This window comes from Gossypium arboreum, chromosome 6, assembly GCF_025698485.1.
Source record: "Gossypium arboreum isolate Shixiya-1 chromosome 6, ASM2569848v2, whole genome shotgun sequence".
Classification (NCBI taxonomy): Eukaryota; Viridiplantae; Streptophyta; class Magnoliopsida; order Malvales; family Malvaceae; genus Gossypium; species Gossypium arboreum.
Window position 1 is genome coordinate 128,820,785 of NC_069075.1, and position 22,733 is coordinate 128,843,517.

At 37.2% G+C, this 22,733-nt stretch overlaps 1 non-coding gene across 1 annotated transcript; it reads right to left on the bottom strand.

The window, feature by feature from the left end:
- Window positions 1-15,921: 15,921 nt before the first annotated feature.
- On the bottom strand, window positions 15,922-16,027 carry LOC128294572 (small nucleolar RNA R71). The gene has a single exon (XR_008284881.1). It is a non-coding gene; the product is annotated as a small nucleolar RNA R71 (small nucleolar RNA).
- Window positions 16,028-22,733: the final 6,706 nt, after the last annotated feature.

The following is a 22,733-nucleotide window of genomic DNA, read 5'->3' on the forward strand; positions in this document are numbered from 1 at the left end:
CTAAAATGTGAAATAAATGAAATATTTGGGCTTGTATGAGCTAATTGAATATTCGGCCTAATATATGTAAAATGAAATTTTGTGTATTTTGTAATTTTATGAATTAGGGACTAAAGTGATAAAATGTGAAAATGTGAGGGCTAATTTCTAAAATGCCCTAAATATGTGTATGGATGGAATTCAATAATTTGTTGAATAAAAGGGTTAATTTTGAATACATATAGATCAAGAAAAGAGGAATACGGATTGAGATCGAGGAAAATCGAAGATTATCGAGTAAACGATCCGAATCATTGATACGTGATATTCGTGACAGGTTTTAAAGATTTATGAATGAATCGTTCTTGAGACTAACTTATTATCACGATTGAGGCAAGTGTACCTATCGAACAATAGTATAGTTCAGCAAGATCGGATTTTTGAACCCAAAGGAACTACGAGTACTAGTATTTACTTCCTTTTTATTATCTAGCCTAAAATATTAAGAGTTTTGGTTATCCAAACTAATTATTAACTAAGAATGCACAGAAAGAAAATCTGGGAAAATACTTTTGGGAAAATTCGATTGATTAAGACAATACCTAAGGAAAAATCCACCTAGACTTCACTTGTTATTTGACTTTGAATCAGACAATTTATTCATTTGACTTGATCCGTAGAAATCCCTAAGTTATATTATTATCTCTCTCGAGACTAATAACGTCTAACCCTAGGTTGAATAATTGAAATCTCTTTCTAATTAACACCCTAGAATTGCATTAACTCGACCTATGGATTCCCTTATTAGTTTCACCCTAATCCGGCAAAATCTTATCACCCTATCTCTAGGCGTGCAATCAACTCCGCTTAATTATGACAAATTTACTCTTAGACAGGGTCTATTCCTCCTCTAAATAAGAGCTTAACTTGAATCAATATCCTGGAATATCAAAACAAGAATTAAGAACAAGTTAAATATTTATCATACAATTCAGAAAATAATAATAATATCCATTTTAGGTTTCATTCCCCTTAGGTATTTAGGGGGTTTAGTTCATGCTTATGAAAGAAAACATCTCAAAAGCATAAAGATAACAAAACATAAGAAAACCCAAAACTCCTGAAGGAACTTGAAGGGATATCTTCAGTCTTGATGATGAATCCGACTTCTGAGATGGATCAATAGGGTTTCATTGAGTAATTCTTGGCTTCCTATTCTGCGTACCCCTTCTATGTGCCTCCTTAGGTGTTTAAATAGGCTTTTGAATGCCTAAGAGCCCCCAAAATTGGCCTTTTCTGAATAGGGTTATACTTGGGCTCAGCAGGGACACGCCCGTGTGACATGCCTGTGTACGATTACTCCAGCCTATGGCCAAGGCTGTTGAACAGGCACGGGCATGTAGTATACCCGTGTAAGTCATGCTTCAATCCTGCCAAGGGACACGGCTGTGTGACATGCCCGTGTGAGATAGTCCAGGCCATGTTGATTTCCCACGTGGGTCCATTTTCTCCGTTTTTGGCCCATTTCTCGCTATTTTTACTCTCTTATGCTTACCTAAGTATAAAACATGAAATTAAAGGATTAGGAGCATCGAATTCACCAATTATAAGGAGAAACCATCCATTAATGTGCTAAGCATGGGATAAAAATATGTATAAATTACGGTTTATAAATTGACAATTCTGAGTACGAGGTAAGTTCGTATGTGATAAATGATGTTACAATTTATGTCTTAATGTTTTGATAATATTTAAAGTGTATATATTTGAGCTTGGTTTGAACACGATGATAAATCAACTATGTTAGGCACTAAGTGTGCGAGTTGGAATAGCTTTGGCTATATGAGGCACTAAATGTGTGATACCGAGATAATTTCGGTTAATTGAGATGGCACTAAGTGTGCGAGATCTTTATAGCTTCGGTTAATCATTAATGCACTAAGTGTGAAAATTCTTAAAGCATAGAAAGAATTCCAAATGAATTAATGTATTTGAACGAGAGGTGATAATAGAATGAATAAATATGGGAAAGTTCAGGTATGTTCGATACCTATATGGTAGACAATTCTATGTGTATGAAGTTTGATAAATTCATATGAACATATTAAATGAGATGAATAGAATTGATGGATGAATTGTGAACTATTAAGTGTTATTAGTTGATGTTTCGTATTATATAAACTGTTGATTATTATTTATGGTACGAACTTACTAAGCTTTAAAGCATACTATGTGAAATGTTCTCTGTTTTACAGTGTTATAAAGCTAGCTCGGATCTAGGGTTCATCAGCCACATTAATCACACTATCGAACATCTATTTTGGTACCATTTTGAGAGTTGTACATATGGTATATGGCATGTATAGGCTAGAATTATATGAATACGTTTTGTAAAGTGTATTTCATGTCATGTGATAGGGCTAGATTATGGTTCAATTTATAGTTTGATTTTGATATTTGATATGTGATGCAAAAGTGGTATGATTTGGTAAGCTAGTAATGTAGTTTGGTTACGGAAATGGTATGATTTTGATATGAGAATGAATGTGAAACTTAGTGATAAGAACAAGAATAATTGTATAAGTTTGGTAGGTAAATATGGTATGTTTTAGTTTGGATAATGAGCATGAGTTTAGTTGATGAATATATGATATGAATGTTAAGTGTTTTATGGTTGAAATTGATTGGAAATATGATGTATATGATGCTTGAATGGTATTTGTAGGGTGGACCCTAATTGGGTGGCAAATTGGCCTTGTAAATGGCCTATTTTTGTCCACACGGGCAGGGACATAGGCGTGTGTCTCAGCAGTGTTGCTCAATGGCCATTTCGAAATAAGCTTGGTGATACGTGATATTTGCGACAAGTTTTAAAAATTTATAATTAATCATTCTTGAAACTAACTATTATCACGATGAAGGCAAGTGTACCTATCGAACAGTAGTATAGCTTTAGCAAGACCGGATTGTCGAACCCAAAGGAACCAAGAGTACTAGTAATTAATTTCTTTTTATTATCTAGCCTAAAAATTAAGGGATTTGTTCCTCTAAACTAATTAACTAAACTAAGAGTGCACAGAGAGAAATTTGGAAAAAAGCTTTTGGGAAAACTCGCTTGATTAAGATAATACCCAAGGAAAAATCAACCTAGACTTCACTTGTTATTTGAATCTGAATCAGACGATTTATTCATTTGACTTGATCCGTAGAAATCCCTAAGTTATATTATTATCTCTCTCGAGACTGATAACGTCTAACCCTAGGTTGATTAATTGAAATCTCTTTCTAATTAACACCTAGTGTTGCATTAACTCGATCTATGGATCCCCTTATTAGGTTTCACCCTAATCTAGTAAAATCTTATCACCCTATCTCTAGGCGTGCAATCAACTCCGCTTAATTATGACAAATTTACTGTTAGACAGGGTCTATTCCTCCTCTGAATAAGAGCATTAACTCGAATCAATATCCTGGAATAATAAAACAAGAATTAAGAACAAGTCAAATATTTATCATACAATTTAGATAATAATAACAAGATCCGTCTTAGGTTTCATTTCCCTTAGGTATTTAGGGGGTTTAGTTCATAATTATAGAAGAAAACATCTCAGAAGAATAATGAATACAAAACATAAAGAAAAGCCAAAACCCTTGAATGGAAATTGAAAGGAGATCTTCAATCTTGATGATGAATCTGGCTTCTGAGATGGACCAATCGGCTTTCCTTGAGCAATTCCTTGCCTCCTACTCTGCGTCCCCCTTCCTAAGTGCCTTCATATGTGTTTAAATAGGCTTTAGAATGCCTAAGAGCCCTCAAAATTGGCATTTTCTAAGTAGGGTTATACTTGGGCTCGGCAGGGACACGCCCATGTGCGATTACTCCAGCTCGTGGTCAAGGCTGTTGAATAGGCACAAGCGTGTAGTCTACCCTTGTATGTCATGGTTCGATCCTTCCAAAGGGACACGGCCGTGTGGCACGCCTGTGTAAGGAAGTCGAGGCCGTGTTGATTTCCCATGTGGGTCCATTTTCTCCGTTTCGGCCAGTTTCCCGTTCTTTTTACTCTCCTATGCTCACCTAAGTATAAAACATGAAATCAAAGAATTAGGAGCATCGAATTCACCAAATCTAAGGAGAAACCATCCATAAATGTGCTAAGCATGGGATAAAAACATGTATAAATTACGGTGTATCACCTGGGCAGACCAAACGGTTGCACACACAGGCGTATGCTAGGCCATGTGGCCAAGTTAGTTTTGAGCATGGGCTAGACACACGGGCGTGTGACTGGCCATGTGACCCAAGTCAGTAGCCTCTCTAATTTTCGAACGACTTGGCACACGGGCGTGTCTTGTGGCCGTGTGGACAAGTCAATATGTATGCCCTATTTTACCGCGGCCTAGACACACGGGCGTGTCTAATGCCTTGTGAGGCACACGGCCAGTTCACACGGGCGTGTGACCTTTATAACTATGAAAAATGTTTAAGTTTCGAAAAATTTTGTATGAGCTCAGTTTAGTCCCAACCCCTTTCTAAAGCATGTTTAAGGTCTCGTTGACCTTCGTTAGGGACTCTATATTGATGTGTGACTTTGATGCAATGACATTTGTGAAATGAATGCTAAATGTTTAGAAGTGTTCAGTAATGCCTTTTTACCCTAGTATGGTGACAGATATGGGTTAGAGGTGTCACAGCATGATGCCATAGTAAATTGTTGTCAGGAAACTATTGAATTGAAATGTGAAAAAGGTGAGGTTCTTTGGGTTGAAACCGACGGATCAAGTGAATTACCTATTGTGATTTCATCTATATCTACTCAGAAGTATGTAAGGAAAGGTTGTGGAGCTTACATTGCTTATGTGTTGAATACACAGATGTCTAAATTGAAAATTGAATTAGTGCCGATAGTTTCTAAATATCTGGATGTGTTCCCAAAAGAGTTACCAGGGTTACCACCGGTCAGAGAAGTGGAGTTTGCTACTGATTTGGTACCTGGGACTTCACCGATATTGATTGCTTCGTATAGGATGGCTTCGACTAAATTAAAAGAATTGAAAGCTCAGTTGCAAGAGTTGACAAATAAGGGTTTTACGAGACCTAATTTTTCTCCCTGAGGTGCTCCAGTGCTATTTGTAAGGAAGAAAGATGGATCTATGGCGCTTTGTATCGATTACCGACAGCTCAACAAGGAGACTATAAAGAACAAGTATCCCTTGCCAAGAATTGATGACTTGTTTGATCAGTTGAAAGAGCAATGGTATTCTTGAAGATTGATTTGAGATCTAGCTACAATCAATTGAGAGTTAAAGAGTCAGACCTGCCAAAGGCTACTTTCAAGACAAGGTATGGGCATTATGAATTTATTATTATGCCTTTCGAATTAACTAATGCACCTACAATTTTTATGGATTTGATGAATAGAATTTTCCGACCATATTTAGATAAGTTTGTGGTTGTGTTCATCAATGATATTTTGATTTACTGGCGAGACGAGTCCAAGCATGCCGAGCACTTAAGAATTGTATTGCAGACTTTGGGAGATAAACAGCTATTTGCTAAATCTAGTAAAAATGAGTTTTGGCTTCGAGAAGTTGGATTTTTGAGACACATCATTTTAGGTGATGGTATTCGGGTTGATCCAAGTAATATTTTGGCAATTGTTAATTGGAAACCGCCAAGGAATGTATCTGAAGTTAGAAGCTTTTTGGGTTTAGCCTGTAACACCCCTAACCAGAGTCCATTGCCAGAATAGGGTTACGAGGCATTACCGATCAAATTCACATCAATATTACATACTTTAAACATTCATAATCAAAATCCATTGTACACATTCACATTGTCCCTTATGAGGCTCTACGAAACCTTAAAACATGCTTAAAAGAGGTTCGGGACTAAACCACTAACATTTTCAAACTTTGGGAAACTTAGAAAATTCTCATGCATTCAAGGGTCACACACCCATGTGAACAGCAAGTGTGTCTCACACGGCCACTAGACACACCAATGTCACAAGCCGTGTGGAAATAGGGCATATATATTGACTTGCACCACACGGCTGAGGACTCACCCGTGTGCCATGGCCGTGGGAAATCTGGAGGGGTTACTGACTTGGGTCACACAGCTAGCCACACGCCCATGTGCCAGCCCATATGTCACACAAGGTCAACACACACGCCCGTGTGTCTAGGCCATGCCAAACCTATAGGGTAAACTGACTTAATTCAATAGGCTACCCCAGGGGACACACGGCTGTGTAACATTACCGTGTGTCGCACATGGCTAAGACACACGCCCGTGTCTCTGCCCGTGTAGACAAAAATAGGCTATTTGCAAAGCCAATTTGCCACCCTTTTCTCATGCACACCTAGCAATCAAAATGGTACCATTTCAATAAATTTATAGGCATCCAAAACATGCCAATTCATATACAATTCATGCCATTTTATAATCAAACATTTCACTACTTAGATCATAATCCAAAACATGGCACATTAATATACCATAACAAACATTTTTCACCTAACTTCCAGATGCATAATCTTATCATCTATTTCCTACTTTAAAACATACCAATTCATCACCAACAAGCCAATCCACAACATGCCATTTTCCAAACAATAATACACCAATTGATAACTAGCTAATTTGAACAAACTTATAATCATCACAACAATTATACAAAACATGCCAAAACACGATGCCATAAATTCATCATATATCAACTATCAAACTCATAAATTAAGCCAACTTAAATGGCCAAATGCACACCAAAATTTACATAAAAAACAAGTCAAATCGCATGGCTATATCATATCTCAAAACATATCATCTTAACACTAGCCTATACATGCCATATATCATATTTGCAAATTACTAAAAGTACCAACAAGTTGATCGATACTGTGACGATGTTCTTGATAATTCCCAATGTCTGAGCTAGATTCGATAATCTATAAAACAGGAAAAGAACACACAAAGTAAGCTTTAAAAGCTTAGTAAGCCACATACAAAAAAAGTCATCATAAGAATATTTGCATAACAATTAATTATGCTAAGCATAGCTAAACACATACAAGTTCACAAACCTTTCTCATTGTACACATATTCAATATCATAATTGACTTCATCAAATACTTGTCTTTTCAATACTCATATGAAGCTTGTACGTACCTAAGTCACTTAACTCATTCACACATTCTTTCTCGACTTGAATTTGCCTATTGAACCATTCGAAATCGTTAAGGATACTCAAAACTCACATATAACTCATACAACACCATATGCCAGATATGGTCTTACATGTTATCACATATCGATGCCACTATCCAAAACAGGGTCTTACACGAAATCATATAATAATGCCAATGTCCCAGACATGGTATTACACGTAATCACAATACAATGCCAATGTTCCAGACATGGTCCTACATGTAATCACATCTCGGTAATCCTTCATGACATTCGTATCATATACTATTCTTAAGGTTCGTACGAGACTTTCATATATCATAACTTTATCGATTCTTGCTCATATTTTCTCGTTCAACGTTCATAGAAATTCAATGACAAATAAACATTTATAAATCAATTTAATGACATTTATTTGCATATGAACTTACCTTGTATTCGGAATAAACGGACTTGATCGACTATTCAACAACTTTTGATTTTCCTTGATCTAAATCTGATTTCTTTCGTTCTTGATCTATATATATTCAAAATTAATCCATTTAACCAACTCATTCAATGTAGTCCAAAAATACCTATTTTGGCTTTTTTACACTTTAGGCCCTAAAGTTTCACATTTATTCAATTTAGTCATTTTTTCACAATTACACAAAATTCTTGCAATTCAATTTAACCCATTCTTAGCCGATTTATACTTGAGTCCCTAGCAGCCCAAAAATTTCATTTATTCACACTTTTAACCCCACATTTTCATCTTTTCACAATTTAATCCCTAATTTGTATTTCATCTAAAAATCACTTTCTAATTCAAAAACATTCATTTTCCCTAAACATATAAATCTATCAACAATTATTCATTTTCCATCATCAACATTCAAAAACATCAAGCTATCATCAATGGAAACTCAAAAATTCATCAACCAATTCAAAAATTAAGGTACAGGCTAGCTAGAACACGAAGCAGCGATTACAAAAACATAAAAATCATCAAAAACCAAGCCAAAATCGTACCTTAATCAAGCTAGGAGAGTGCAAAAAATTTCAAAGCTTCAAACCCTATCTTTTTCCTTTGATTTTTGGTTGGAAGATGATAAAATAAAACTAATTTTTTTTTGTTTTATTAATAATAACATTATTAACCAATTTACAATTTTAACCTTACTTAAAACCATTTAAAAACATTCATTTAATGACCATTTATGTCAAATTCCACCATCAATGGTCTAATTACATCATAGGGACCTTTCATTTATTAATCCATGGCAATTAAGCACATTTAACATATAGAATGCCACTTTTACGTTTTACGCGATTTAGTCATTTATCTCAAATTGAGCTACTAAACGATAAAATTAGCTCACGGAATTTTTACACATCTATAATCACATGCTATAAACACCAAAAAAAAACATTAAAATAATTTTTCGACCTCAGGTTTGTGGCCCCGAAATCACTATTCTGATTTAGCTAAAACCGGGTTGTTACAACTCTCGCCCTTAGGGATTTTTGTCCCCAAAAATCTTACTAGTGAATAGGTTAAGGTATTAATTTCTCATAGCATCCTTGGGTTACCAAGTAGCTTCTTATACGCCGTGTCGATGCCATAAGACTTTCACTAACGCAGTTTTCCTATTTCTCAGCTCTTTGATTTCATTAGCCAAAATTCGAATCAGTTCTTCAATATAAGACATATCAGACTGAATTTCAAACTCAATCGGGGAAATGACATGCGAGGGATTGGATCTATATCTTTGTAGCATTGATACATGAAATACATTATGAATCTTTTCTAACTTAGATGGCAATGCTAGCCGATAAGCCACTAGCCCAATTCACTCAATAATATCATACGGCCAGATGAACCTCGGGCTCAATTTTCCTTTCTGACCAAATCGTAATATCTGTTTCCAAAGCGATACTTACAGAAATACTTTATCCCTAATTTGAAACTCAATATCTTTCCTTTTCAAGTCTGCATATGATTTCTGACGATCTAACACTGTGATAAATCGTAATTTATACATATTTTTACCCCATGCTTAACACATTTTATGGATGATTTTTCCTTAGAATTGGTCAATTCGATGCTCCTAATGCCTTAATTTCATGTTTTATACTTAGGTGAGCATAGGAGAGCGAAAGGAACGAGAAACGGGCCAAAAACGGAGAAAATAAGCCAATGTACGAAATCAACATAGCCTGGACTTCCTCACACGGGCAGACCACACGGCCGTGTCAATTTGGTGGAATCGAAACATGACTCACACAGGTAGAACACACACCCGTGCCATTCTAACAGGTTCTAGCACGGCCTGAAGTAATCGCACACGGTCGTGTCACATAGGCGTATCCCTGCCGAGCCCAAGTTGAGTCCAATTCGGAAAAGGCTAATTTTGAGGGCTTTTAGGCATTCTAAAGCCTATAAATACACCCTAGAGGAGGAAGAAAATGAGACACAAAGATAAGGAGGCAGGGAACTACTCAAGGAAAGTCGATTGATCCATCTCACAAGCTAGATTCACCATCAAGACTGAAGATCTCCCTTCAATTTCCCTTCAGGAGTTTTGGGTTTTCTTTATGTTTTGTATTCATTATTATTCTAAGATGTTTTCCATTTTAGTTATGAACTAAATCCCCTAAATACCTAAGGGGAATGAAACCTAAGACGAATCTTGTTATTATTTTCTGAATTGTATGATAAATATTTGGCTTGTTCTTAATTATGTGTTCTTAATTCTTGGTTTGATATTCCAGGATATTGATTCAAGTTAAGATTTTATTCAGAGGAGAAATAGACCCTGTCTAAGAGTACAATTGTCATAATTAAGCGGAGCTGATTGTGTGCTTAGAGATAGGGTGACAAGATTTTGCTAGATTATTGTGAAACCTAATAAGGGGATCCATAGATCGAGTTAATGCAACCTTAGGGTGTTAATTAGAGTAAAGTCTCAATTATTCAATCTAGGGATTAGACGTTATTAGTCTTGAATAGGGATAATAACATAACATAGGGATCTCCACGGAATAAGTTAAATGAATAAATCGTCTGATTCGGAGCTAGAATAACAAGTACAATCTAGCTGGATTTTTCCTTAGGTATTGTCTTAATTCAATCGTTTTCCAAAAGTAATCCCCCAATTCTATTTTATGTGAATTCTTAGTTTAGTTAATTAGTTAGTTAAAACAAACCTCCTTATTCTTAGGCTAGATAAAAAAAGACAGTCATTACTAGTACTTTTAGTTCCTTTGGGTTTGACAATCCGGTCTTGCTAAAATTATACTACTGTTTGATAGGTACACTTGCCTACATTGTGATAATAGTTAGTTTCAAGAACAATTCATTATAAATATTTAAAACCTGTCACGAAAATCACGATAAAGTTTTTCGCGCCGTTGCCGGGGAACTAAGATATTAGGAATGCTCAATTTTTACTACTTTAGCCATTTATTTTTCTTGCAAGTTAATTCTATTTTATCATTATTATTATTTATTAATTTACTTTTTCTTTATCTTGGCAGGTTTTTATAGTTTATGACTAGAAGAAACTTGTCAGGACCACTACTTTTTGACGAAGAAATCGATCACATAGTTCGCAGAAACCAAAGAGAAATAAGGCGAAGCTTAAGATACACAGATAATGAGGATAATACTCAAACCCCAACTGAGGATATGGCTAAAAACCAAGACAATTAGCTACCTTCTGCGATACCTGTTGAACTAGCAAATCAAAATCCTGCTCCTTGTACTATGTAAGATTATGCTAAACCTACTTTAACAGGAATAGAGTCAAGTATAGTTAGGCCTGCTATTGCTGCAAATAGTTTTGAACTAAAACCTAACATTATTCAAATGATACAACAATTTGTTTAGTTTGATAGTTTGCAGGATGAGGATCCAAACACTCACTTGGCAAATTTCCTGCAATTCTACGATACATTTAAAATTAATGGCATTTCTGATGATGTCATTCGTCTTCAGTTATTCCCTTTTTCATTAAGGAACAAATGTAAGGCCCGAAAAATCCTGTAACCCAAAAATCCCAAAATCCTGAACTTTCTTTGTTTTTGGTTTTGATAAAAACTGTGTTTTATGTTCCTAGCCATGTGATAATTATAGTAAGTCTTAATTATGGTTTGAGTTCGAACCTAGGAATAAATGAAATTATAGTTTAATTATTAAAATAATTAGGGTTGGCAAGTAGTTGGGCTTTTAAATAAAAATAGGGGAAAAATAGCATCAAAAAGCCTTGTGGAGGAGTGGCTAAGTGACGCCACTTAGGGAGTAGGGAGGTGGCATTAGTAGCTAGAAAGGAGATCCAAGGTTCAAATCCTAGCTTAGTATTTTTAAAAGTTTAATTTTGGCCTTCTAGAAGGATGGAAGTGGCGTGAAGATGGACTCCAAGGGGAGTGTTCAGAAAAGAAAATAAAGGAAAAGATCGAGGGGTTATCACGGAGAAAAATAAGAAGATGAGAAGGGAGAAGTGATGGAGCCGAATTGGGAATTGGGCATGGAAAATTTAGCTATAAGGGCTATAAATAGGGGCTGAATACAGGGTTGCCAGGCTACTACCAAAATTCTTCTTCACCTTGTTGCCAGAAACCCCTTTCTCCAAAAGATGAAAACCAGAATCTCCCAAGGGCTGAATACTCTTTGACCGAATCTAATGTAAGTGTTGCTCTTCCAATCGGTTTTCTTTTCTAGAGCCCAATAATGGCAGCAGAAATCGAGAGTCCATTCTAGAGCGACTTCGATCGAACGAGGCTGAAATTTTTAAAGGCGTGGCTGGCATGGCCTCTAATGTGGCTGAATATTGGTTGGAGGCCACTGAAAGAATAATGGAGGATTTGGACTGCTCACAAGAATAAAAGCTGAAAAGAGCTGTGTCACTATTAAGGGAAGAAGCCTACCAGTGGTGGTTGACAGTGAAAGAGGGCACCCAACCGGAGCAGGTCACTTGGGAGTTCTTCTAAGCTGCTTTCCAAGGGAAGTATGTGGGTGCAAGCTATGTGGATGCTAGAAGGAAGGAGTTCTTGAACCTGACCCAAGGAAACAAATCAGTGGCAGAGTATGAGGCTGAGTTTCTATGCCTTAGTAGGTATGCAAGAGTAATGGTCGCAACGGAGTATGAGTGTTGTGTTAGGTTTGAAGATGGAATTAGATATAGCCTCAGGGTATTGATAACTCCATAAAGGGAGCGAGTTTTCTTGGAGTTGGTGGAGAAGGCAAAGATAACGGAGGAGGTAAAGCATACTGAGCACTTAAATCGAGAAAAAGAAAGGGTTAAGAGTAAAAGGGAAGCTAAGACTCCTGGTGTTGGACAGATGCCTAGGGCTAGGGCTAGAGTTAATGGTCCAGATAGAGCAGGGCCCCCTGCTGTTAATCTTGGGGTGCCACTTTGTGCTGATTGTGGGAAAGGTCATGTAGGCGAGTGTTGGAAGAGGACGGGAGCTTGTCTAGCTTGTGGATCTATGGAGCATAGGATCAGGAATTGCCCTAGAATGTCAGCTCAGGTGCCAGTCATGGACCGAGGTGGTGTACAGCCACTGAGGGGTGGTTAGCTACCGCCGAGAGGCCGTGATCAGGCCAGGGGTGGAAACGGTTTGGGTCGTGGAGCACCAGGCAGAGGTGCTAGTCATGTTGAGGCGAGACAGCCAGCTTTGGTCTATGCAACACGTCGTCAAGAGGATGGAGACGCTCTAGAGGTGAATAATGGTACGTACATACCCATAGTGTACTATTTACCTAAGTTGGAATTAGAGTGCGCAGCGGAAGTGTGGTGTGGTAGTCTGTGTTAGTAGTTGGAAATTGTGAGGACAAAATTTCTTTTAGGGGGTAGAGTTGTAACGCTCCAAAAATCTCAAAACCTAAAAATCCCAAAATCCCAAACTTTCTTTGTTTTCGGTTTTGATAAAAATTGTGTTTTATGTTCTTAGCCATGTGATAACTATAGTAGGTCTTAATTAAGGTTTAAGTTCGAACCTAGGAATAAATGAAATTATAGTTTAATTATTAAAAGAATCAGGGTTGGCAAGTAGTTGGGCTTTTAAATAAAAAATAGGGGAAAAATATCATCAAAAAGCCTTATGGAGGAGTGGCTAAGTGACGCCACTTAGGGAGTAGGGAGGTGGCATTAGTAGCTACCAAGGAGATCCAAGGTTCGAATCCTAGCTTAGTATTTTTAAAAGTTTAATTTTGGCCTTCTAGAAGGATGGAAGTGGCATGAAGATGGACTCCAAGGGGAGTGTTCAGAAGAGAAAATTAAGGAAAAGATCAAGGGGTTATCAAGGAGAAAAACAATGAGATGAGAAAGAAGAAGTGATGGAGCTGAATTGGGAATTGGGCATGGAAAATTCAGCTATAAGGACTATAAATAGGGGCTGAATACAGGGTTGCCAGGCTACTGCCAAAATTCTTCTTCACCTTGTTCCCAGAAACCCCTTTCTCCAAAAGCTGAAAACCCTTTTCTTTTCAAGATCCAAAAAGCCAAAAACCCTTTTGTTTTTATTTCTTTTCTTCCTGCCGATTTCTATTCTTCTTTACACAATTTTTTGTGTCTCACTTGGCCGATTTCTTCTTCTACTCTTCTTCTTTAATCTGTACCAAATAAACTTTATTCACCATACTAAGTTTGAAAAGTCGAAAAGCCGAATCTCTCAAGGGCTGAATACTCTTTGACCAAATCTAGTGTAAGTGTTGCTCTTTCAATCGATTTTCTTTGCTAGGTATCGATTATTGTCCCTTACTCTTTCAATCCACTTTGGTAGGGAATTAGTATCGGATCTCGGATCTTAGCTCTCTGTCGAATTGCTCTTTAGGTGTTTGCGGCTTTGGTAAGTATTCCTCATCCATTGGCTAAGGTTGGCCAAATAGCCATAGTAAGGTAAGGGGACTTGTGTTGGATATGAGTCACCTGTTATTCTGGTTTTAATAGTTACAATTGGTGCAGATCTAGGAGTTGATCGTGGCTAGTGAAGGGGTTATTATACTTATCGCGCAAGGTAAGGTTAAGGTGAGATTCTGACTTTTGGTAAAGTATTCAATAAGTATCTAAGATTAATCTTTGAGTGATATCGATCGTAGGTTTGGGCTATAGAGATTGCATCACGCTTGCTTACCAGGTGTGTACATACACTGCACACACATTATGTATCGGCAAAAGCTGAAATGCCGAAAAGCCGAAAGTTTGGCTACGGTAGTCTTACGAGTGCGCAAACACTCGTAAGGGGGAGACCGATAGGTTGCCTAAGGCCCACGGGCGATTCTGTGGACTTGGGTTTTGATTTGGCCATATGGGGCAGAATGAGCTAAATGGACCGGAATGGGCTGTTGGGCCCATAATAGGCAAAAACTGAATGTTGATGCTATGTGATAGGAACTTGTCTGTGAGCATGAATATGAATGTGACTGGGCCTAACGGGCCATATAAATGTGATTTGGGCCTAATGGGCCATATACAAGTGATTTGGGCCTAATGGGTCATATGAATATGACTGGGCTTAATGGGCCAGATACAGGTATGTGAAATTGTTTGGGCTTTGTAAGGGGTTTTGGGCCTAGTATATGATATCTACATAAGACTTAATTAATATATTGCGACTGTAGACAAGTCAAAGGGTTAAGGTGTGGCAACGGGTATATGCATGTCTAGGATTGGATCTAGGGAGAGATTGGTACTTAAGCGATCTTAATGACTCACCTCCTCTTCTCTAGAATCTTACCTGGTGCATAGTGTTCTTTCATTTTAGCTCACGGGACCCGTTAACGGGCCAAGGTAAGTGAAAATCATAATTAATGGAAAATACCGAAATGCCCCTAAGGGAAAAAATGACCAAAATACCCCTATTTGTAGAATGTAAGTTTTATGGATGTGACATGCATACATATGATATTCTGCTTAGGTTGCATATGGGTGGGAATTATGGAACAGAGGAAGTATATGAGGATCACATGGCTGCTTGACAATCGTGGATTCACCAACAGCTTTTAAAGCCCAATATGTGAATGAAGGTAGTTCCACAACCGGGCTACCATGGTGTGCGGATGGGTGGGTCGATATTTATATCCCCACATGCTGTGATGGGGGACGGAGCTGTAGTGTAGCGGAGGGATAATTTGGATGGGATTGCATTGCATGATTGATGAATGATTTTTTTTTAATGCTTGTTTTTGCCGAGGGTTGTACACACTGAGTTTGCGAAAACTCACCCCCCTCTTTTATTTTATTTTCAGGTGATGCTCAGTAGAAGGTTCGATGTTTGGAGGGACTCTGTGTGGCCGGCTAGCAAGATAATTCGGACTTGGTTTTTTTAAGCATTTAAGTTTTTATTTCTTTTTAAGTGTGTTCAGACCAGATTGTAATAAGATTTTCAATTACTACTTGAATTATTTTTATTATTTTCATTGTAATTACGAGAAGTTGAACATGAATTTCTTAAATTATAGTTTGTTTTTTACGTTTCCGCAACTAAGTTTTTTTTTTAAAAATATCAAATGATTTAAACAAGGCTTTCGTAACTGAAAGGTTTTTTTTAGTTTATTAGGGTTTTTTTTAGAAGGGTATTCAATGAAAACACAGTTTTTGCTAAAACACTTCAATGTAACACGCCAAATTCGACCATAACGTCTGGGCCGAGTTTGGGGTGTTACAACAAAGCTAAGCAGTGGTTGAACTTGTTACCACAAGGGTCAATTACTACTTGGGAACAAATGACCGAAAATTTTTTATTAAAATATTTTTCGCCGGCTAAAACAGCCAAATTACGTAATGATATCTCTTCCTTTGTGCAGATGGACTTGGAAACTCTTTACAATGCATGAGAGAGATACAAGGACCTACTGCGAAGGTGTCCTCACCATGGATTACCTCTATGGTTGTAAGTTCAAAAATTCTACAATGGTGTGAACCCCTCGACAAGGAAAATGAAAGATGCAGTAGCCGGGGGAACCATCAACAACAAAACACCTGAAGAGGCTTATGAATTTATTGAAGAGATGTCATTGAATAACTATCAGTGGCAAGTCATGAGGACTAAGCCAACTAAAACAGCAGGCGTTTATAACTTCGATTTGGTTACTATGCTGTCAAACCATGTAGAACTTTTAAATAAAAAGATTGATGGTTTACTTGGTTCTACTCAGGTACATCCAGTAATAAGGTGTGATACGAATGGAGGAGGAGCATGCACAGAGTATCAACCCTTCAACCCTAGCATCGAGGAGGAAGAAGTCCAATATATGGGTAACAATAACTCTATATCCTAAAATAACCCATATAGTAACACTTATAATGCAGGTTGGAGGAACCATCCCAATTTCTCGTGGGGCGGTCAAGGAAATCAAAGACCACAACATCCTCCGGGTTTTCAACAACCACCCTATCAACAGGAAAAGAAACTGAACCTTGAAGAGATGTTGTCTAAATTTATCTCGGTGTCAGAACCCGTTTCCAGAACACCAAGAAAACACTTAAAAATCAACAAGCGTCGATCCAAGGACTCGAAACTCAGATAGGCCAGCTTTCCAAACTAATCTCCGAACGACCACAAGGTAGCTTGCCAAGTAATACTGAACCCAACCCAAGGGAACAACTCAACGCGATTAATGTTTGTAATATCCCGAATTAGGGCCTAATCGGAATAGTGGTTTCATGACCATAAATCTGAGATAGAAATAATTATTTTATAATTATTTTGAGGTCTATGATATGATTGCATGATGGTGTGAAAATTTCGTGAAGAAATTCTATGCATAAAGTGCTTAATTTGAAGTTAGGGACTAAATTGAATAAGTTGCAAAACTTGCATTCTAGAAGTTTCTAGTATGACATTGCTTTGAAATATTAATTAGGAGGTCTTAAATAAAAATTTGACCAATTTCAAAGTTTATGGACAAAAACTGGACATGGATGAAATTTTTGGAAAGTTTAGTAGTAAGGGCATTTTGGTCATTTAGGGGTAAAATGAATTAAAATACAAAATTAAAAGCCAATTTTGCTCATCTTCTTCACTATGGACGTGTATACCAAGGGAGACTCCATGGATAGGGTTTCCAAGCTTCCAAGCTCGATTGTATGTTCGTTCTAACCTCGTTTTTAATGATTTTTACGTTTTTGGAGGCACGGTAACTTGATTTAGCTTATGCTAGCAATAATTCAACCTAGGGTTCATATTTGGAAAAAATACCCATAGGTGAAATTTGTGTATTTTGGTGTTTTATGATAGAATATGAGGTTTTAAATTATGTTAGACAACTTGTGCTACTCGGTTTTAAGTGAAAACGAGCAAAAGGGCTTAATCGGTAAAAATACCTAATAGTCATAAGTACATGTTAGAGTGAGAATTTGATGTTGCCATAAAAGGGAAAAATGATTAGAATGTCATAAAACATAAGAAAATAGGATGAAGTTTAATTTCCGAACCTTGGGGCAAAAGTGAAAATATGCAAAAGTTTAGGGGTCAAAATGAAAATTTTTAAGAATATGAGTTTTCGACCCGTATGAATAGTGTAACTAGTTATTAGGCTAAATGTGATATTATAGATGAAGGAAATCGAGATTCGGGCTTAAATCGGGAAAATACAAGGTTATGGACTAAAATGGTAAATTGTTGTTTCTGGATCGAGGTAAGTTCGTATGTTAATAATAATGCAATACCATGCATGAATTGTAATTCTCTATTGATATGGCATAAATTGTATGACTTAATATGTTTAAGAGAAGTTGATGGATGGTATGTATGATATGGAAAAAAATAAATTGTAATGCTAGTTGTATTATGTGAAATTGAATGGAAAATTATTGCTACGTGAATTGAGTGTTAAATTACTATTACCTGGGTTGTATGAATTGCTGCACGGTTGTACCTGATGAGATTTCGAAAAGTTTGTACGTAAATAATTTATCGATTCTTTTTATTTTATTATATTATGTTATCATATGAAATGAGGCTACCTATAGATTGACTATTTGTTGTAAATTGAAAAAAAAAAAACTATGAATAAATTTGTAACATGTTGGAAAGTGAGAAATTTCCCGGTTGAGCCTTCGGAATAAAAACGATACGAATGATCTATTGTGAGGTCGCATGTGTAGTACTAAGTGCAGGCTACTATGCGTACCCGAAAACTGTGATCACGTGTGTAGTACTAAGTGCAGGCTACTACGTGTATCAGATGGTTAGATCACGTGTGTAGTATTAAGTGCAGGCTACTACGTGTATCAGATGGTTAGGTCACGTGTTTAGTACTAAGTGCAGGCTACTATGTGTACCAGATAATTGGTCGCATGTGTAGTACTATGTGCAGGCTACTATGCATACCAGATAGCTTTGGCTACAAGTGTCAAAATATGTGCAGGCAATTGAGTATCAGTTATTATTCCGAAGAGTTCAACGGGAAAATCGATTAAGTAAAAATACATATGAACATGATTATATGATGAATAAGTGCAGGTATATGTTTATGAAAATTATGAGCAATGTGCTCGATAGTTGGGTGAACTTCGATAAGATAAAATGGATTAAGTGGAATTATATAAGAATGAATTTTAGTATTAAAATAGTGTTGGACAGCAGCAGTTGCGTGATTTTGAAAATTCACGAAAAATTGTGAAAGTTGAATAAAAATGTAAATGATATATGAAAATAAATCTTAATGAGTCTATTTTTACATGAAAGAAACAGGGAAAGCAAAAAAAAATTATATTGTGTGATATTTAAATTCTTGTGAAATAGGGTTTGAATGATTTCGAGATCCCCTGTTCTGACTTTAGAAATTCACCATAAATTGTAAACAAATTATTAAGAGTCATACCTTACATGTATGGATTTAGTATTCAGTCTATTTTTAAGGGAAACAAACGTTATGGTCGTTGGAATTCTTTACTGGGAGAAATTTGGTTTGTAGTGAACAGAGGTCAGAATAGTCGTACTCTGAAACAGGGGAGACTTTAACTAATAAACTGTACTAATTGGCCAGACTAAAAATTCTGAAAATTTTATGGGAGAAAGATATATGAATCTAGTTTCAGGTTAAATTAACGAAATTAAATTTGGAGTTTTGTACCTTCAGATATGAATGATTTAGTAACTATAATTCAATAACACAGCTTAACCTGAACATGTGTAATTGTACAATTATCGTGTTTTGTCTTAAAAACCGTGGTAGCAATTGCTTATTATTTTCATATGAACTTACTAAGCGTAAAGCTTACCTATCCTCTCCATTTATTTATTATTGGTAGGTCGACTCGGAGTTGGAGATCGTCGGAGGCAAAATCACACTATCAAACTATCATTTTTGGGAGAATTAATTCAAATATTAGAAATATCAAGTGAGTGGCATGTATAGGAAGTTGCTTTGTGATATGTATTTTTATTATGATTTTGACCATACGTATTAGTCTGCATTGAGTTATTGTATAAAATCATGAGATGTGGTCCTTATCCATTATGGTTTATAAGTTTAATTAATCATACCATGTCCTATGTTTTGATGTGATGATATAGTTAGCTTTGTTTGTTATTCATGTGTTCGAAAAGTTTTGAATTAAATGAAATTTTATGGCCTGGTTTTCGTTTATGTGTATTGTTAAGTTTGGTAATGCCTCGTACTCTGTTCTGGCCTTGGATACGAATAAGGGGTATTACAATGTTCAAGATGAAGAAGGATTCGTTGAGTTTGAGCCAGAACCGAGGCAAGAAACTGTGGTGAGCAGAGGTCAAGGTGAGGTAGGTCATAATAAAAACAAATCAGTGAATGTCGAATATAAACCTTATGTGCCATACCCCAACGTGACAAGGAAAGACCGCTCAGATGAACAATTTTGTAAATTCCTTAAACTCTAAAACAATTACATATTAACTTAACGTTTATTGAAGCTCTATCGTAGATGCCAAATGCAATAAAATTTTTAAAGGAGCTTTTAGCAAATAAGCGGAAGTTGGATGAAGCGTCGCATGTAGAGCTAAACGTAGTTTGCTCAGCTATTCTACAGAATAAACTACCCAACAAACTAAAAGATCCAGAGAGCTTTACGGTTCCTTACTTAATTGGTAGTTTAGATGTTAATAATGCATTAGCTGATTTAGGGGCTGGTATTAACGTCATGCCCTACAAAATGTTCAAACAATTAGGTCTTGGGAAACCCAAACAGACTAGGATGAGCATTCAATTAGCAGATAAAATTATAAGATTTCCTAGCGGTATTATTGAAGATGTTCTAGTTAAAATCGATAAATTTATATTTCCCATTGACTTCATTATTCTAGACATAGAGGAGGATAGCAACACTCCTTTGATTTTAGGATGCCCTTTTTAGCAACTGCTAAAACGATTATTGATGTTGGCACAGGTGAGCTCACGCTCCGTGTGGGAGATGAAACAATCATCCTTCAAGCTCGCAATTCTAGCAACACATCGGAAATTGAAGGTGATTGTCTAAACCATTCTACTAAAACTGACAATATGGTGCAACCTACTTTGCAGGAAATAAGTCTGAAGGAAGTACATGAGCCATTCTCAAGTAGTAGTAGAGGACCTATTCATGAATATCGAAGGCTACAAATCGAGGAGCTAGATGAATGGCGGACGCATAAACCGAAAACACACGATAAACCAAAACTAGGCCAGAACGAGCTCAATACTTTTCCAAATCAACTTAAGGGTGGAGATAAAGTATTATTAGATGCTGTAGATCCTCGCATTGTCACTACCAAACTGAATGAAGAAATCCCTCTTACGGTACTTAGCATTTTCCCATTCGGTATAGTCGAGGTAAGTCATCCCAAGTTCGGCACTTTTAAGGTAAACAACACCCGTCTAAAACCTTATTTTGATGAGAATGATAGCAGGAATGAGGAGTATAAACTCCTCGAACCACCATGACCATTCAATGGAGAGGTAAGTCGAGCTCAGACTATAAATAAGCGCTTCTCGAGAGGCAACCTGAGCACTAACTGTATTAACTTCTTTAAATTTAGTTTTTAACATGTAACTTGCAAACAGAGCTCTTGAATACAGGTTTCCCACACAGACACAGCCTATACACGGGCGTGCCTTAGGCCGTGTGAAAACAGGGCAAAGATTTCCCCACCACGGGCTACAATAAATTGCCACAGCCATGCGACATGGCTGTGGGCAAACCTGCCAAAACAACACGGGTGTACGACACGCCCGTGCCTTGAAATCGTGGCTGAAACTGTCAAATTAACACGGACGTGTGGCACACCCGTGTCTAGCACCCCTGGTCAAACCTCTTAAATTAACACGGGCGTGGGAGAAGTGAACGAAGCCAGGCACAGTTGTGTGACATGGCCATGTGCACCCATACGCCCAAGGAACACGGGCGTGGACTAAATGTCAGACACGCCCAAATTCAAAATTCGCGAATCACACGGGCTGAAATTGGGGAACACGGGCATGCTACCTGGCTGTGTGCCCAAAAATCTATAAATAGGCTGCACTATTCATTGTCTTCTTCACCCAAAAACCCTAACCCTAGCCGCTGCAAGTCCATACGCCCTCCCCGCCATGCCCGTGCGCCACCTCCAACTCTATTTTAGATGCTCATTCTCCCCTTTCTAGTGTTTGTTTACTCTTTTCCCTTTAATTGCACTCATTTTTCATGTTAAGTTATCATAGTACTATGCAATTTTTATGTTCTTTTCATCTCTTTATCACTCACATTTCATATCTAGGGTTGTTATTATCTTTTCATCATAAAGTTCTTCCTCGTTGCATGATTTATCTACTAGATTTTATTAGTTTAAAGTGAAAATACTCATGACTTTTAGGTTGATATTCTCCATCAAAAAAATGTACTAACATGGAATTATTTGCCTTATTCTTTTTAGGAAACTCATACTATTGTCATGCTAATGATACACCATAAAATTATTTTTGATTAAGTCTGCTAGTAGTTGTGACTGAGATTATTAGTTCTAATTTATGACTTCTGCCTTTTTGGATTTCCTTTTGTATTACCTTGAACGTTCCTCACGACGAAATAATGGTTTTGCTTGTAGGTATACAATGTCTTCTTCACAAGGAAAGAAAATCGCTGTCCCTGCTTCAAGGAAAAGGAAGGGAGCGTCATCTTCCTCGGGTCCCACCACCCTTTCTTGCAATTCCCCATCGGGCCCCAAGAAGAACATTTCCAAATACTCCAGGCTCGACCTTTAATTGCGGGCTGCTACTTCGACTGGGCTGCAGTAGAACAAGTTCAGTTGGCTAATGCAATTCGGGCCCTCCTAACCACCGATCCTTGGGAGATTTTCTTTGGGATCACCGAGCCAACATATTCTGAGCTCACGATAGAACTATGCTCAACGTTTCATCTTCAGACCGTAATGACGAACTACGATGATCTCGACACGGTGCAATTTCGCCTAGGCGGATTATTCCACCAGCTCAGCGTCCTAGAATTCGGTATTGCATTGGGCCTATATACGGAGGAGTTCAAGGAGGAGAATGACTTAGATACTTTCAACCGCCATATCCATCGTTCTCCTTCACGGTGCTTGGACGCACTAGTACTAGGTTCAGCCACCTACAATCCTAGCCGCTCCAAGG